This window comes from Mesoplodon mirus, assembly GCF_964341445.2.
Source record: "Mesoplodon mirus genome assembly, chromosome: 2".
Classification (NCBI taxonomy): Eukaryota; Metazoa; Chordata; class Mammalia; order Artiodactyla; family Ziphiidae; genus Mesoplodon; species Mesoplodon mirus.
Genome location: NC_138977.1, coordinates 17,261,884 through 17,279,327, shown reverse-complemented (window position 1 = coordinate 17,279,327; position 17,444 = coordinate 17,261,884). Strand labels below are relative to the sequence as shown.

The following is a 17,444-nucleotide window of genomic DNA, read 5'->3' as shown; positions in this document are numbered from 1 at the left end:
TGATATGTCTAGGTGTGGATCTCTGCGTTTATCATACTTGAAATTCACTGAGCTTCTTGGATGTGTAGATTAATATTTTTCAGCATATTTGGTAATGTTTTCAGCAGTTAATTCTTTCAATATTTTTTTTGTTTCCTTTTCTCTCTCTTCTTCTGAGACACCCATTATGTATATGTTGATAGGCTTGAGAACATACCACAGGTCTCTGAGGGTCTCTTTGTTTTTCTTCATTCATTTTTCTTTTTGTTCTTCAGATTGTATAACCTCTAATGATCTATCTTAAAGTTTACTGATTTCTTCTGCCAGCTCAAATCTACTCCAGTGAGCACCTCCAGTGAAATTTTCATTTTGGTGATTATACTTTTCAAATCCATTTGGTTCTTTTTTTAAAAAAATGTCTACTTTGTTGATATTCACTTTTTGATTAGTCATTGTCATCATGCTTTCTTTAAATTATTTCAATATGATTTTCTTTAGTTTTTTGAATATATTTATAATAGCTGATCTGAAGTATTTGTCTGCTAAGTGTAATCTCTGGGACCTCTCAAGTGTAATTTTTATTGTCTTTTCTTTTTCTTTTTAAGGGTCACACTTTCCTGTTTCTTTATATGTCTTGTAATATTTTGCTCAAAACTGGATATTTTCAATAATATATTGCAGCATCTCTGGATTCTGATTAGTTTCCCCTTCCTCATCCATTCCCATTGGGGCTTGTTGATGTTGTTTTTGTTAGTTTGTTTAGTGGCTTACATAGACTAATTCTGTGAAGTCTATTTCCCTCTCCCCCACTCTCCACCAATGTGTAGTCTCTGATGTCATGTTCAGGTTTTCACCTTTTTCCTTTGGTTTCATTTTTAAATAAAATAAAACCTAAAAGTTACCCTTGGATCAGTATGGCTTACTGTTTGACTAGTGCTTGATCAGAGGTTGTGCTCAAGCTCCTTGAGCCAGTAAGGCCTGTATTCTTTGCTGATGAATCTGCATATATCTTGGGGAATGCTTTCAAGACTTCCACATGTTCACCCAGTGACTAGTAGCTCTCAAGTACCCACTCTGGTTGCTCCTGAGTGGGAGCAGCCTTAGTGCATGCCCACAGCCTTCTGGGACAAACGTGATCTTAGCAGGACCTCTTTTAACTGTTTCTTTCCACAGTTCTGTGTTAAAGTTGCTGCTACTAGGTTCATGGAGCTTTTAGCCTTCTTTTATTTGTTCATCACTAAGACCTCTTTTTTTTTTATATAAAGTTATTTATTTATTTTGGCTGCGTTGGGTCTTTGTTGCTGTGTATAGGCTTTCTCTAGTTGCGGCAAGTGGGGGCTAGTCTTCGTTCTGCTGCACGGGCTTCTCATTGCGGTGGCTTCTCTTGTTGCGGAGCTTGGGCTCTAGCCACACGGGCTTCAGTAGTTGTGGCAGGCTCAGTAGTTGTGACGCATGGGCTTAGTTGCTCTGCGGCATGTGGGATCTTCCCAGACCAGGGCTCAAACCTGTGTCCCCTGCATTGGCAGGAGGATTCTTAACCACTGCGCCACCAGGGAAGCCCAGACCTCTATTGTTTTTGACAATGCCTTAAGGCCTGAGTTCCTCCACACTGTCTTCCCAATAAAGTCTGCCCACTCAATAGAACTGCAGTTGCCAGTTCTCCTTTCTTGCCTTCCCCTTAGTTAGATCTTCTACACTACTACATCAGAGTTGGGAGTGAGGGTAGTGAGCCAGCAAATGGTATCCTGAGTTCTTCTCATCTTGCCCTCCAGTGTGGAACCTAGCAGTGAAAGCTGGGGAGGAAAATGGAGGTTATCTGGGTCCCAGTAATCTAGGTTGGCCACGTCTTGAGTAGAGCCTCTATGGATGGGAGCCGGGTGGGAGAAGAGAGCCTCTGCCTTCTCAGCCCCTGGAGATAGAGTGTCTGATCTATTATATAACTGCATGTCAGAAATACGATATAATTGTGAAAAAAATAAGAAGCTTACGGTCAATAATTGCCTGTGTTAACTTTCATAATACTTAAAAACAAAAGTGTAGGGACTTCCCTGGTGGTGCAGTGGTTAAGAATCTGCCTGCCTATGCAGAGGACATGGCTTCGATCCCTAGTCCAGGAAGATCCCAAATGCCACAGAGCAACTAAGCCCGTTTGCCACAACTACTGAGCCCGCGCAGCACAACTACTGAAGCCCGTGCACGTAGAGCCCATGCTCCACAACAAGAGAAGCCAACGTAACGAGAAGCCTGCACACTGCAACGAAGAGCAGCCCCCACTCACCACAAGTAGAGAAAGCCCACACGCAGCAAGGAAGACCCAACGCAAAAAAAAAAAAAAAAAAAAAAAAACCCCAAAAAACCAAAAGTATATCTAAAACATTTGATGACATTTCAGTATTTATCTATATTTGTGCCACTTTAACAAAATGAAATGATTTTTACTCTTATGTATGGTCCTGTAGATCTAAGTATAAATGGGAGGGAGCCTTAGTTATTTTTAAGTAGAAAAAATGCCATTTGTTCTCCTGAACTTATAAAATTATTGTAAACACATATATTCACATCCACACCTGCTAAAAGTCTCATTTATATTTACATTAATTCAAACTTCACCAGCCTTTGTTGGATCAACTTCAATCTCTTCAATGTATGGGGGGAGCATTTGCTGTCCAGGCAGTGGCTGCCTGGATGTGATAATCTATTTAAAAAAAACATAAAATGGTGGGACTTCCCTGGTGGCGTAGTGGTTAAGAATCCACCTGCCAGTGCGGGGGACACGGGTTCAAGCCCTGGTCCGGGAAGATCCCACATGCCGCGGAGCAACTAAGCCAGTGTGCAACAACTACTGAGCCTGCACTCTAGAGTCCGCGAGCCATAACTACTGAGCCTGCGTGCCACAACTACTAAAGCCTGCGGGCCTATAGCCCATGCTCTACAACAAGAGAAGCCACCACAATGAGAAGCTCGTGCACTGCAATGAAGAGTAGCCCCCACTCGCTGCAACTAGAGAAAGCCCGCATGCAGCAATGAAGACTCAATGCTGCCAAAAATAAATAAATAAAATTATTTTTTAAAAAAAGATAAAATGGTGAAATGGGCTTATTGCTATTAAACAAAAATTGGATGAAATATGTAGTTAAATTCACTTCTACTATGCTAACTGGTCATTCTGGTTATCTCACTTTGAAATGCAGAAAATCCATTCATTGAAAGCAATCACATATATACATGTGAATATATAAAATATAAAATGTTGTAATGTGGAATCAGTGATATCTATCAATTTAGCTATCTGTAGAGAAAAGTAAGCCTATGTATATACCTCTCATATATCTCATGTCATTCTATGATATTGGTACATAGATAGTCTTTGTTTAAAAATTGTTTTATCCCAGGCATCTGATTGATATACTTTACTCTTAAAGGATTTCTTTTTTTTTTTTTTGCTGTACGCGGGCCTCCCACCGCTGTGGCCTCTCCCGTTGCGGAGCACAGGCTCCGGACGCACAGGCTCAGCGGCCACGGCTCACGGGCCCAGCCGCTCCGCGGCATATGGGATCCTCCCAGACCGGGGCACGAACCCATATCCCCTGCATCGGCAGGCGGACTCTCAACCACTGCGCCACCAGGGAGGCCCTTAAAGGATTTCTTTTCATTCCAAATGGCATGAGAGGTTAATTGTAGCCAACTGATCTATGGAGCACAGTTCAGTTTATAGAGTCTAAATTTCTGCATTATAAGTTCTAATATTAGTCATTTATTTAAAATAGGGAAAATTATAATTCATCATGTAAAGAAAATTATAAGAAAAGTTGGATGTTACTTTGGTTATAGGACAAAAGAAACAATATTAGTTTTCTTCTTTAGTCAAATTCATTCTTTTTTTATTTTTTTATTTTTATTTAAATTTTTCTTTATTTTTTATTTTTTTTTTTGCTTTATAACAAATTTAATCAGTTATACATATACATATGTTCCCATATCCCCTCCCTTTTGCGTCTCCCTCCCACCCTCCCTATCCCACCCCTCCAGGCGGTCACAAAGCACCGAGCTGATCTCCCTGTGCTATGAGACTGCTTCCCACTAGCTATCTACCTTACATTTGGTAGTGTATATATGTCCATGCCACTTTCTCACTTTGTCACAGCTTAAACTTTATACAACTGAAAAACAAACCAAAAAAAAAGGTTTTGTACTTCTATCATGTAGGTTCTAAATTGTCTACAACAACAGACAAACTTTCATGGACTTAATATTAGGACTCAAGGTATAGTTATAACTGGGGATCCTACTGCATTTAAACAAGGTACCCTCTACATGGAGATTTGACTAAATTTAAATAAAAGTCTCCCTATACTCTTAGGGGAGTTACCAAATATAAAATAGAGGAAAATTAGGTATTCCTCATCTTAACCATCAGAACTATTGCCTTGCTTAAATTTCCCATGGTTATATAGCGTCCTTGTCCTAAAATATCTCCTAGTGGGCGTGGATACTCTGGCCCAATAAGTAATAAATTAAATTAAATTAAAGCTATGGCACTTGGCTTGCAAAAATAACCCCTCACACCTAGTTAAAATAGTTGATACAGCACTATATAAATTAGAATAGGGCTTTTAAGGATTGAAACCCATTATACAAGACCTATTTTAAAAAGGGATGATAATCTCCACTGTCTATCCATTTAAGCTCTTTGTCAGGCAATTTGCATATCTCCATTTCTTTGAGGTTTGTTACTGGAAAATTATGTTCCTTTGGTAGTGTCATGTTTTCTTGATTTTTTTTTTTTTTTTTTTTTTTTTTTTTTGCGGTACGCGGGCCTCTCACTGTTGTGGCCTCTCCCACTGCGGAGCACAGGCTCCGGACGTGCAGGCTCAGCGGCCAGGAGCAGCATGTGGGATCCTCCCGGACCGGGGCACGAACCCATGTCCCCTGCACCGGCAGACAGACTCTCAACCACTGCGCCACCAGGGAAGCCCATGTTTTCTTGATTTTAATGTTTCTCAAAATCTCGTATTGCTGTTTTCACTCTGAAGAAGCAGTAACCTCCTCCAGTCTTTACCAACTGGCTTTGGGTTCACCTGTTAGTCTGACTAGATATTCTGAGACTTTCTCAGACCTCTCTATTGATGCACCTGCTGCACACTTCTTGTCCCCTCTTGGAAGAGGGGCATTCTTAAGATTGTATGCCTTCTCTCAATCCTGCAAAACCAGGCCAGGTGTTGAGAGCCCCTCATTTGTTTCCCTGGGATAGTGCCCTGGATTGCTCATGTTTCTGAGCCTTCTCTCCATTCTGCTGAGCTGGGCCAGCTTTCTGCACTCCCTCATTAGCTGCCTGCAAAGGCTTGCTCTTGCTGGCCATGGATGGACAGAGAGGATGGAGGGCATGTGTGAGGCACTTGGAGTGTTGGGGGTGACAGTGGGTCAGCTGGGGGTCCATAGATGAGGCACCCCTATGGCTCCTGGGCAGGATTCCTGATGGAGACCATGAAATGGTTGGTAGAAAGAACCATGAAGTGGTTAGTAGAGTCTCTGATGAGTTCTCAGCCCTGGCTGCTATGCTTCCAGCCTCTCCCAGCCCCTCCACTTTGCAGATTACCTCAGAAATTTGGGTCAGGTGAGAAAGGAGTGGGCCTCCTGGGAAGTGTTTCACATGGCTGGGGAAGCTGGATGCTCACTTCTATGCTCTCACTTTCCCCCTTGGGAGAAATTGTCTGTCACAGGGGTCTCTCCTGGCACCAGGCCATGCTGCTTCGGGGGAGGAGTAATGCAGACAAAGTGAAATATTCTGTTTCCCCTCTTCAATGTGTCTGTTCTTAGAATTTTTTGCTCCAACAATATGCTGGAACTTCTCCCCTGGACTCTCAGACTCCCACGAAGGTACTCTCATCCCTGAGTGGCTGCCAAAATCAGTGTTATGTGGGAGGATGATGGATTAAAAACCTCTCTTTTGCCATCTTGCTGATGTCACTCCCAGACAACTCTCTTTTCTTAGCATAACAGTTCTACTTATTTTTTTAGTAGTTGCCCTAGGGTTTGCAATATACATTTGCAGCTAATACAAGTCCATTTTCAAATAACACTATACTGCTTCACTACTATATGTGGGTAGTGAGTACCTTATAATTACAAAATGATCCTAATTCCTCCCTCCTTTCTCTTGTATCATTGCTGTCCTTCATTTCACTTAAATCTAAGCATATAATGTATATACAGAAGCACAAATAATTGAATACATTTTGCTATTATTATTTTGAACAAACTGTTATCTGCTATTTCAATTTAGAAAAAGTAAACGTTTTTACTTTTCCTTCACTTGTTCATTCTCTGATGCTCTTCTCTTCTTTATGTAGGTCTGAGTCAGACCTATATAATTTTCCTTCTTTCAAAAGAACTTCTTTTAACATGCTTTACAAGGCAGGTCTCCTGGCAATAAATTCCCTCAGTTTATGTTTGTCTGAGAAAGTTTTTATTTTGCTTCAGACCTTTTCTGTGGATGTGTTTTCTCTGAACTTGTGTATGTAAAGTGCTAATTAGAGGGATTTGCCAGTTTCTTTTTTCAGGAGCTTTTGTTATATCTTGTTTCCTCTGTTTTCTGTCTGTGGCTCTGCAGGTTCTCTGATTCTACAGTAGCAAGCCATTCTATTCTCCCTGGTCTACCAGGCAGCTCCCTCATCAGGGCCCTGAATCAGGCCAGAGACATTTCAGCCCCTTGAACACTCCTCTGAAATGCCTGCCCCTGGATGCACACCCTGCTCCTAGCCTTCTCTCACACTCTGAGTGAGGCGAGACAAAGATCCGTCCGTCTGGCAGGCTACTCTCAGACAAGTTGGCATGTTGGTGGCACAGTCTACTCCCTTCTCTTCCTCCTGGGGAGAAGTCTCAGGTTGTGTACCTTCTCTCCATTGCACAAAGTTGTGCCAGTGCTAAGCTGCCCACCACTTTCCAGTGTCTCTGCTGACCCCCAGGCCGTCACACTGTGCTGATCGCATCAGCCCTGATTGAGGGGTGAGGAGAGACAGAAACTAGTCCTTCAGGCAGCTTTCAGAAAATCGCAGATGTAGGAGGCATGTTTTACTCCCCTTTCTTCCTCTCCCCCTCCCTCCCAGAGAAGTCTCAGGGTGATCGATTTATCCCAGTTAAGCAAAACTGCACCAGCAAGGCCTTCCGGTTTCCCACTGTCCTCAGCTGCCTCTGGGCCTCCAACCTACGGTGGTTCTGTTAACAGCTCTGAGTGAAAAGTGAGGCGAGGCAGGAACCAGGGCTCTGGAAAGCTGGTGTGGGGTGCAAGGTCCACTCTCTTTTTCCCCCCAAAGCAGAAGTTGCAAGTTGAGGTCTTTCTGTCTTGGCAGTGAGCTATGTTAGCTTGGGGGTGGAGCTGATACAGATAAAGTGATATTGCTTTTCTTAACCTTTTCAGTGCAGCTGTTCTTGGTTTTGTGTTTGCTTGTGGTACTGCAACTTCTTAACTGGGATCTGGAATTCACATAAAGATGTTTGGGTTTGTGTATCTTTATTAAATTGATGTTTCTGTGGGGAAAGGAGGACTAGGACTCCCTGTCCAGCCATCTTGCTGGTCTCACTCTCTGGGATTAGTTTTTCATTTGTAATCCCAGGATTTATTTTCAGTTTTATGTTGCAGGTAATGTATCATTAGATAGAATGGGCTTCAAATTTTGTCTTGGTATCTAACAAGATAATATTACTCAGGTAACAACTTGAGTTGTTATGGAGAAAATGTGTTAATGGTTTAAAGTGTCAGTTTTTAATCTATAAAACTTGATTTTTGCTGTTGAGACAGTTACCTAGGAGAGTTTATAGGAAACACTTCCTAAAATTCTTATAAGTATTGCTCAAAAGACCACTTATTATAATTAAAAATTTTTTGTCTACATGAGATCAATTCAGTGTGTAGTCACAATTGATATTTGATACCCTTTCTCTGTGTCCAAAACCAATATTCAGTGTATTGATGAGCTTGGTTGCCTGAAATGCAGAATCAGTGCCCAAACCAGTCACTTCCACCACCACCTGATGGATGAGCATTTTGAAGTTCTGAGGGTTGAGGCAGTCCCTCAAAGCTTCTCCTGGGAGTTTCTCCTCACATCTGACATCAGTGCTGATGAGCCCAGTGGAAGCACCAGGTGCTCTGAACTTCAAGATGATGGCTGAACACATTCCCCCATGTTCACTGGTCATACAGGTGGAACATGTTGTGACCTGAGCACTCAGAAGTTACACTGTTCAACTTGTTTTGCTGGATGAACCTGTATCATCAGCAAAACCACCACCGCTTTGACTGACTTGGCAATGTTAGTTCATTGTATAGACAGTGTCTCTGAAATATTCAGGCATGCCTACCAATAGCTCTGTAGTGTGTGGACAATTCACCATTTTTACACCTGTACTCTCCTATCAGGTAGTACATACTGTGAACATTCCTGTGCCACAAAAATGTTAAAAATCTTCCTCTGAAAATAAACCTATTACTTCCATCCAGTCCATCTAGCTAGAGGGAGTTTCTTTTTCTACAATAACACGGAAGCATACAGTAACAAGAGTTAAATAAAACAGCTCAGTTCTGGATAAATACTTGTGACAAAGTAAGCAATTTTGGTGAGAAGTTGTCAATGAAAGAAACCAACTCTTCATTTTTAGGAAAAGACATGTTTGGGGGCCTAAAAAGGAGGTATACTCTGCACCATCAACAAGGAAACATGAGAATATTATCAGCAAGAAGAGGAAAATGTAAGGTGATTATCAGTTTGAACTGACTCATAAGATTAATAAAGTTATTTAAATACCATAAATTTTGTATGGTGGATCCATCCATTAGCTTTTAAGATTATAGTGACATATGATCACATAGCCATCTCTGCTATTTAAAGTTAACCTGGGCAAATAGATTTCAATAGAAATAAATTTTCTAATTATTAGAAAAGTTGATATTTATGTAAATTATCTTCTTGAAGATCATGGAAAACTATACCCAAGAGTGACACCAATATCCATGGCATGTGGGTAGGCATCACATATGTTTTGTTCATTGCTGTGTCTTCTTTACCTATTTAGCACATAAAAAGTGCGAAATTCATATTCTGAATAAATGAATGTATACCGTAGTGATGCTTTCTCTTGGTAATCTAGTTTAGTGCTAGCAGCAGAGAAGGGAATCAGAAAGGCCTGTGTTTGAAAGCCATTTCTGCGACTACCTAATTGCTGACCTTGAAAAATATATTTAATTTTCCAGAGCCTCTGTTTGTTCATACATAGAATGGAGAAAGCTTACATCATAAGGCTTTTGTCAGGATAACCAGAGGGGCCTGTGAAGCACTTAGCATAGTGTGTGAAGCCTCAAAGCATTCAATACGTGGAAGCTACTATAAATATATATTTTAAAAAATTTTATTGAAATATATTTGATTTACAATGTGTTAATCTCTGCTGTACATCAAACTGATTCAGATATATATATGTATATTTCTTTTCATATTCTTTTCCATTATGGTTTATCACAGGACATTGGGTATAGTTCTCTGTGCTATACAATAGGATCTTGTTGTTTATCCATCCTATATATAATAGTTTGTATCTGCTAATCCCACACCCCCAATCCTTCCCTTCTGCATCCGCCCTCCCCTTTGGTGACCACAAGTTTGTTCTCTGTATCTGTGAGTCTGTTTCTGTTTCGTAGATATGTTCACTTGCATTGTATTTTATATTCCACATATAAGTAGTATCATATGGTATTTGTCTTTCTCTTTCTGACTTACTTTGCTTAGTATGATAATCTCTAGGTCCAACCATGTTGCTGCAAATGGGATTAGTCCATTCTTTTCTATGGCTGAGTAATATTCCATTGTGTGTGTGTGTGTGTGTGTGTGTGTGTGTGTGTATACACACACACCCCACATCTTCTTTATCCATTCATCTGTTGATGGACATTTACATTATTTCTGTGTCTTGGCTATTGTAAATAGTGCTGCTATGAACATAGGGGTGCATGCATTTTTTCGAATTATAGTTTTGTCTGGATATGTACCCAGGAGTGGGATTGCTGGATCATATGGCAACTCTATTTTTAGTTTTTTGAGGAACCTCCATACTGTTCTCCATAGTGGCTGCACCAATTTATATCCCCCCAACAGTGTAGGAGGGTTTCCTTTTCTCCACACCCTCTCCAGGATTTGTTATTTGTAGACTTTTTAATGATGGCCATTCTGACCAGTGTGAGGTGGTACCTCGTTGTAGTTTTGAGTTGCATTTCTCAAATAATTAGCGATGATGAGCATCTTTTCATATGCCTATTGGCCATCTGTATGTCTTCTTTAGAGAAACGTCTATTTAGGCCTTCTGCCCATTTTTTGATTGGGTTGTTTGTTTGTTTTTGTTGTTGAGTTGTATGAACTGTTTGTATATTTTGGAAATTAAGCCCTTGTTGGTCCCATCATTTGCAAATATTTTCTCCCAGTCCATAGGTTGTCTTTTCGTTTTGTTTATGGTTTCCTTTGCTGTGCAAAAGTTTGATTAGGTCCCATTTGTTTATTTTTGCTTTTATTTCTATTGCCTTGGGAGACTGACCTAAGAAAACATTGGTACGATTTATGTCAGAGAATGTTTTGCCTATGTTCTCTTCTAGGAGTTTTACGGTATCATGTCTTATATTTAAGTCTTTAAGCCATTTTGAATTTATTTTTGTGTCTAGTGTGAGGGTATGTTCTAATTTCATTGATTTGCATGTGGTTGTCCAACTTTCCCAACACTGCTTGCTGAAGAGACCTTTTCCCCATTGTATATTTGTCCTCCTTTGTCAAAGATTAATTGACCATAGGTGTGTGGGTTTACTTCTGGGCTCTCTATTCTGTTCCACTGATCCATATGTCTGTTTTCATGCCAATACCACACTGTTTTTGGTTTTTTTTTTTTTTTACATATATCCCCCTTTTTATTGGATTTTCTTCCCATAGGTCACCACAGAGCATTGAGTAGAGTTCACTGTGCTATACAGTAGGTTCTCATTAGTTACGTATTTTATACATAATAGTGTATATATGTCGATCTCAATCTCCCAATTCATCCCACCCCCTCTTTCCCCCTTGGTATCCATATGTTTGTTCTCTACGTCTGTGTCTGTATTTCTGCTTTGCAGATAAGTTCATCTGTATAATTTTTCTAGATTCCACATATAAGCGATATCATATGACATTTGTTTTTCTCTTTCTGACTTACTTCACTCTGTATGACAGTCTCTAGGTCCATCCACGTCTCTGCCAATGGCACAATTTTGTTCCTTTTTATGGCTGAGTAATATTCCATTGTATATATGTACCACATCTTCTTTATCCATTCTGCTGTTGATGGACATTTAGGTTGCTTCCATGTCCTGGCTATTGTAAATAGTGCTGCAGTGAGCACTGGGGTGCATGTATCTTTTTGAATTATGTTTTTGTCTGGGTATATTGTTTTCTTGGATTTTCTCTGAGTGGGATTGCTGGGTCATATGCAAAGCAACTGACAAGGGACTAATCTCCAAAATATACAGACAGCTCATGGAGCTCAACATCAGAAAAACAAACAACCCAATCCCAAAATGGGCAGAAGACCCAAACAGACATCTCTCCAAAGAAGACACACAGACGGCCAAGAAGCACATGAAAGGATGCTCAACATCACCAATTATTAGAGAAATGCAAATCACAACCACAACGAGGCACCACCTCACACCAGCCAGAATGGCCATCATCAGAAAATCTACAAACAATAAATGCTGGAGAGGGTGTGGAGAAAACGGAACACTCCTACACTGCCGGTGGAAACGCAAACCGATACAGCCACCGCGGAGAAAAGCACGGAGGTTCCCTAAAAAACTAAAAATAGAACCACCAAATCCAATATGGTTTATGTCACCTAATTTAGTCATATTTTATAACCAAACTAGTTTTTGCTAGTTATATACATCTTCAAGAATATTGTTCTAGGGGCTTCCCTGGTGGCGCAGTGGCTGGGAGTCCTCCTGCCGATGCAGGGGACACGAGCCCGTGCCCCAGTCCAGGAAGACCCCACATGCCGCGGAGCCGCCGGGCCCGCGAGCCACGGCCGCTGAGCCTGCACGTCCGGAACCCGCGCTCCGCGATGGGAGAGGCCACAACAGTGAGAGGCCCGCGTCCTGCTAGTGTTGGAGGGTCTCCTGCAGAGCTGGTGGTGGCTGTGGCATACCATGGGGACAAGGGCACGGGCAGCAGTTCTGGGAAGTATTCCTTGGTGTGAACCCTCCCAGAGACCACCATTAGCCCCACTAAAGAGCGGGGTAGGCTCCAGTGCTGGGTCGCCTCAGGCCAAACAACCCCACACTGTTTTTTTAACACTTTTTTTTTTGGTGGTACGCGGGCCTCTCACTGTTGTGGCCTCTCCCGTTGCAGAGCACAGGCTCTGGATGCACAGGCTCAGCGGCCATGGCCCACGGGCCCAGCCGCTCTGCGGCATGTGGGATCTTCCCGGACCGGGACACGAACCCGTGTCCCCTGCATCGGCAGGCAGACTCTCAACCAGTGCGCCACCAGGGAAGCCCTGATGTTACTATTGAAGAAAGATAATGACTCACTGAAAGCTCAGATGATTAGCATATGTTAGCAATGAAGTATTTTTAAATTAAGGTGTGTACATTGTTTCTTCTAGACTTAATGCTATTGCATACTAATAGACTACAGTATAGTATAAACATAACTTTTATATGCACTGGAAAACAAAAAAATTAGTTGACTCACTTTATTGCAATATTCACTTTACTGTGGTGGTCTTGAACTGAACCTGCAATATATCTTAGGTCTGCCTATACTCACTGTGACCCAAGCCCACACACCACGGTATCTGAGAGTCCCATGGCCTCAAGAGCAAAGTCAACACCAATGCCTGTCATTTCCGTGACCACCTCCTGGATGGGCTTCTTGAGATTTCGAGGGTTGAGACAATCAGTGACCCCTAATGCTCTTGCCCAGGGAAATTTCTTCTAATTGATATCAACCCCGATGATTCTAGAAGCACCAGAGCCTTTACAGCCCATGGCAATGGCTGAGCTGATTCATCCAAGTCCAAAGACCACGCAGGTAGAACCGGGAGTGACCTACAAATTCACAAGGCATGTTGTGTTAGGAATCAAACCTGGACACATGTATAATTAAGAAAACAAAAACAACCATTGAGACTGTCAGAACTATATACGAAGTTGAAACATTTGAAACATTTGGACTGGTTTGGTCTTGTTTTGACGTTTTCTAGGTAAATCACTATGACATACTAACACAGTTACTTTCCTCACCTTGGCTGAGTGAACAGCGGCCCCATAGCCTGTCACAGCTTATGACATAAACTTTGTCCACGGGAGCAGCAGCATCAGTGTTTACCACAGAAATTTTCATGCACAGCAGTATATTCAGTGAATGTGCTTGTGCAAAAAGAGTGATAGATCTTTTCTCCTTTGCAGGTAAATCTGCTAGTCCTGTCCAGCATTAATCCAGAAGGTAGAACGCTGTCCTGTAGTGACACAGCCACCGGCACCAGCACAGGCACACGGAGTTGTAAAGAGAGAAATGAGCACTTTCGCTCCAGGTCAGTGCTTGCACAGTATAAGTGATTTAATAAGAGAGTGGCAAAATAAATAAAAGCCAGGCAAATCTACTAACTCTTGCTTCTCACAGAAGTTTCCCTTGGGGTGCAAGCAGGCACTGCATTCTCTACTCTGTGGAATAATGAGTGTGAGGACTTTATCTCCTATATATACAAAAAACAGATCATTAGTTTAAAATATTATTGGAACAGAGATACAATAATATCACCACATTATTATATTTTTAAAATTTCATATAAAGATTTCATTGATTGGTTTGAAAACTTGCTGCGGACGGATTATGACAACCAGTATAACGTAGCCCATGGCTGTTTTGAAGGAGAAACCATATAACCTGGTTTCAGAAATCCCATTATTCTTTTGGGCAAATGATGGAAATATGGGGCTATTCCTTGCTGGATAGGTAATTGTAGGTCTGCTTTTACTCTGGAAATAGACTAAAAAACCAGGAATGACCCTTAGAGATGTCATCTACTTTAACCCTTTTGTTTTTCATTTTGAAAGATTTAAATCCCGCAATGGTTGTACCTGCCTGAAGTGGCCCAGCTGGATAATAGCAGAGCCCTTTCCATTGAGTCTACCTGCCCCATGATGGCTCACTGACCCACAGCAGGCCTCTGACATGTGTTCTTTAGTGGGACTAAGGTCCAAGATATGCTAACTTCAAGAGAGTAAAAGGAATAGCTTTCCCTCTGCAGAGAGTGGCTGCTTCTGGGGCATTTACTACAGAGGGTGGTTTTTAGGTTGCAGAGTTCTGGAGACGATATTGATTATGTTTGGACCAAGTCATTAGCCCTCCTGGGCCCTAGAGTGACAGGCTGGGTAGGGTCTAAGCAGAAAATTAACACAGTCATCACAGACTTAAAAAGCCTTAAAAAGCCTTGTCAGAGGTCTACAACCTTGTCCGTATATTGGTCCTTACAAATGTTTATAACACAGAAATAATCCCTTTGGCCTCTTGCAGAGTTTAGATAGCTTTAAAAATCTCTTGTAAGTTTAGATAAGGAACATCTCACCTTCATTGGCCCTAAAAATCCCAAAGGTACTGGATCTCAAATTCAGGAGAATCTCAAATTCTGCTCTTATCTTTTCCCTTCAAATACTCATCATTGTCCACAAAACTTCCAATGGAATTTGTTTAGTTAGAGAGGAATTAACTAACTACTATTTGCATTATCTTCTTGGAGATGTGGAGACTATGGAAAACAACATGGAGGTTCCTCAAAAAATTAAAAGTAGAACTGCCATATGATCCAGCAATTTCACTTCTGGGTATTTACCCAAAAAAAAACCAAAACGACTAATTCAAAAAGATAGATGCACACCAATATTTATTGTAGCATTATTTATAATAGCCAAGATTTGGAAGCAACCTAAGTGCCCATCAATAGACAAATGGATAAAGAAGATGTCGTATATGTGTGCATGTATGTGTATATATATACATATATATATATATACGTGTGTGTGTATACATGCATACATATGTATATGTGTATATATATATATACACACACACATATATATACATGCATACACACAATTGAATATTATTCAGCCATAAAAATATGAAAGCTTGGGCCTCCCTGGTGGCGCAGTGGTTGAGAGTCCGCCTGCCGATGCAGGGGATACGGGTTCGTGCCCCGGTCTGGGGGGATCCCATATGCCGCGGAGCGGCTGGGCCCGTGGGCCATGGCCGCTGAGCCTGCGTGTCCGGAGCCTGCGCGTCCGGAGCCTGTGCTCCGCAACGGGAGAGGCCACAGCGGTGAGAGGCCCGCATACCGCAAAAAGAAAAAAAAAAAAAAAAAAAAAAAAGAAACCTTGCCATGTGCAATAACGTGGATAAATCTAGAGGGTATTACGCTAAGTGAAAAAGGTCAGAGAAAGACAAATACCACATCATCTCACTTATATGTGGGATCTAAAACACAAAACAAACAAAACAAGATGAAAACAGACTCATAGATGCAGAGAACACTCAGGTGGTTGCCAGAGGGGAGGGTGCGAGGGGGCAAAATAGGTGATGGGGATTAAGAGGTACAAACCTCCAGTTATGAAATAAATAAGCCAAGGGGTTGTGATATACAACATAAGGAATATGGTCAATAATATTATAATAACTTTGTTGGGGACAGATGGTTACTAGACTTATCATGGTGATCATTTCATAATGTATGCAAATATCAAATCACTCTGTAACACACCTGAAACTAGCATAATATTGTATATCAGCTATATTTCAATAAAAAAAGAAATACTGAATTCTTTTGCAACTATGTCAGAATTAACTTGCCAGATTATAGAAATTTCCCTTTCTGCTGACAATTTATTAGAAAAAGTTTTTATTGAGATATGTTTGATATACAAAATTGCATGTAAGTTTATATTAATTTGATACATTTATATTGCAATATGACTGCCATTATAGCATTAGCTAACCCTTCTATTGTGTCATATAATTATAATTTCTTTTAGTCTCGGGAACAATTAAGATCTAGTCACTTAGCAAGTGTAATGTTTATAATACTGTTTTATTGTCTATTTGAAAAAAAAAAAAAAAGAAGCAGTCCCTGCTCCTAAGGAGATTTTAATCTATTTAGAGGTACACTAGTCCTATCTCAACTCTCTTTCGGCAGTGAATGCATACTTGGCTCACCACTGCCCCTCTGGATTGCTAGCAATGACAGCAGAGAAACTGTGTGGCTCTTGGAATTACTGGGTACATTTAATATCATGATATGTGATTACTTAAAAGAATTTAGAGTCAAATCAACTTATTCTCCTGTAAATATGTTAATGCATTTTATTTTATTTTATTTATGTATTTTTTTATTGAAGTACAGTTGATTTACTATGCTGTGCCAATCTCTGCTGTACAGCAAAGTGACTCAGTTATACACATAGAGACATTCTTTTTTAATATTTTCCATTATGGTTTATCACAGGACAATGAATATAGTTCCCCATGCTATACAGTAGGACCTTGTTGTTTTGTTAGTGCATTTTAATGGCAGGCTGTTGGTGTGAAGGTTTTTGTGGCCCATTTCCTGCCTGGTTTCACTGAGCTCATTCCTTCACCAATACTCTTCACAATCCCAGCTCCTTCATGGCCTGTTATTAAGGGAAAGTTCACTGGGAATAATCATTTTAGAGCATGATCATCAGAACCACAGATACCTGAAGATATCATCTGTATAGGAATTAAGTAACCAAGGATCAGTTGGTTTGGAATTTTTCTTTTTCTTTTATCTGAGACTGATTATTAACAATTTTTTTACATGAATGATCTCAGTTGATCCCTATAACAGCACCCAGAGAAACACAGGGCAGGTCTTATCACCCCCAATTTAGAGATGTGGAAAGGGAGATTTGAAGGCTTAGAATGACTTGCCCAAAGTCACATCATGCATGTTCAGACCTGGAAATAAACTAGATCTTTTGAAATCTACTTTGTACACCCTATGTCATCAACTAGTTTTGAAACATGAGGGGCAATTGCATACAACGAAGGACTTTTTGACAACATATCAATAGCAGCACCATTGAGAAACCAAGAATTTTAGGCCCAATATTGTGGAATGTTTTCCCAATGCTCTGGGAAAATTGATGTTAAACTAGTATATTGAAAACATTCTTTAAATTAATAATGTAAAATGAGTTTGAGTTAAACTAACTGTTGCAAAATTTAATTGACATTGAGAAGTTTTAAAACTTCTTAGTTAATGGCCTAAGTTTTCTTGTCTGTGGATAGACCCAATCCACTTATATTGATCATATAAATTAAACATTTCCTGTACCATAGCCACTATATTACTGCTCTGCCTGGAATTCAGCCAGCAAAGTA

The 17,444-nt window shown here is 40.6% G+C and overlaps 1 pseudogene across 1 annotated transcript in view; it reads right to left on the bottom strand.

Annotated features, from left to right (window-relative positions):
* Positions 1 to 16,790, bottom strand: part of LOC309815583 (alcohol dehydrogenase 1-like) — a 72,321-nt pseudogene extending 55,531 nt beyond the window's left edge. Inside the window, exons 1-4 of the transcript XR_014296205.1 lie at positions 16,652 to 16,790; positions 13,658 to 13,743; positions 13,292 to 13,506; positions 12,326 to 13,096 (exon numbers count right to left, since the gene is read on the bottom strand). The product of XR_014296205.1 is annotated as an alcohol dehydrogenase 1-like (transcript). The remainder of the gene's footprint in view (positions 1 to 12,325; positions 13,097 to 13,291; positions 13,507 to 13,657; positions 13,744 to 16,651) is intronic.
* Positions 16,791 to 17,444: the final 654 nt, after the last annotated feature.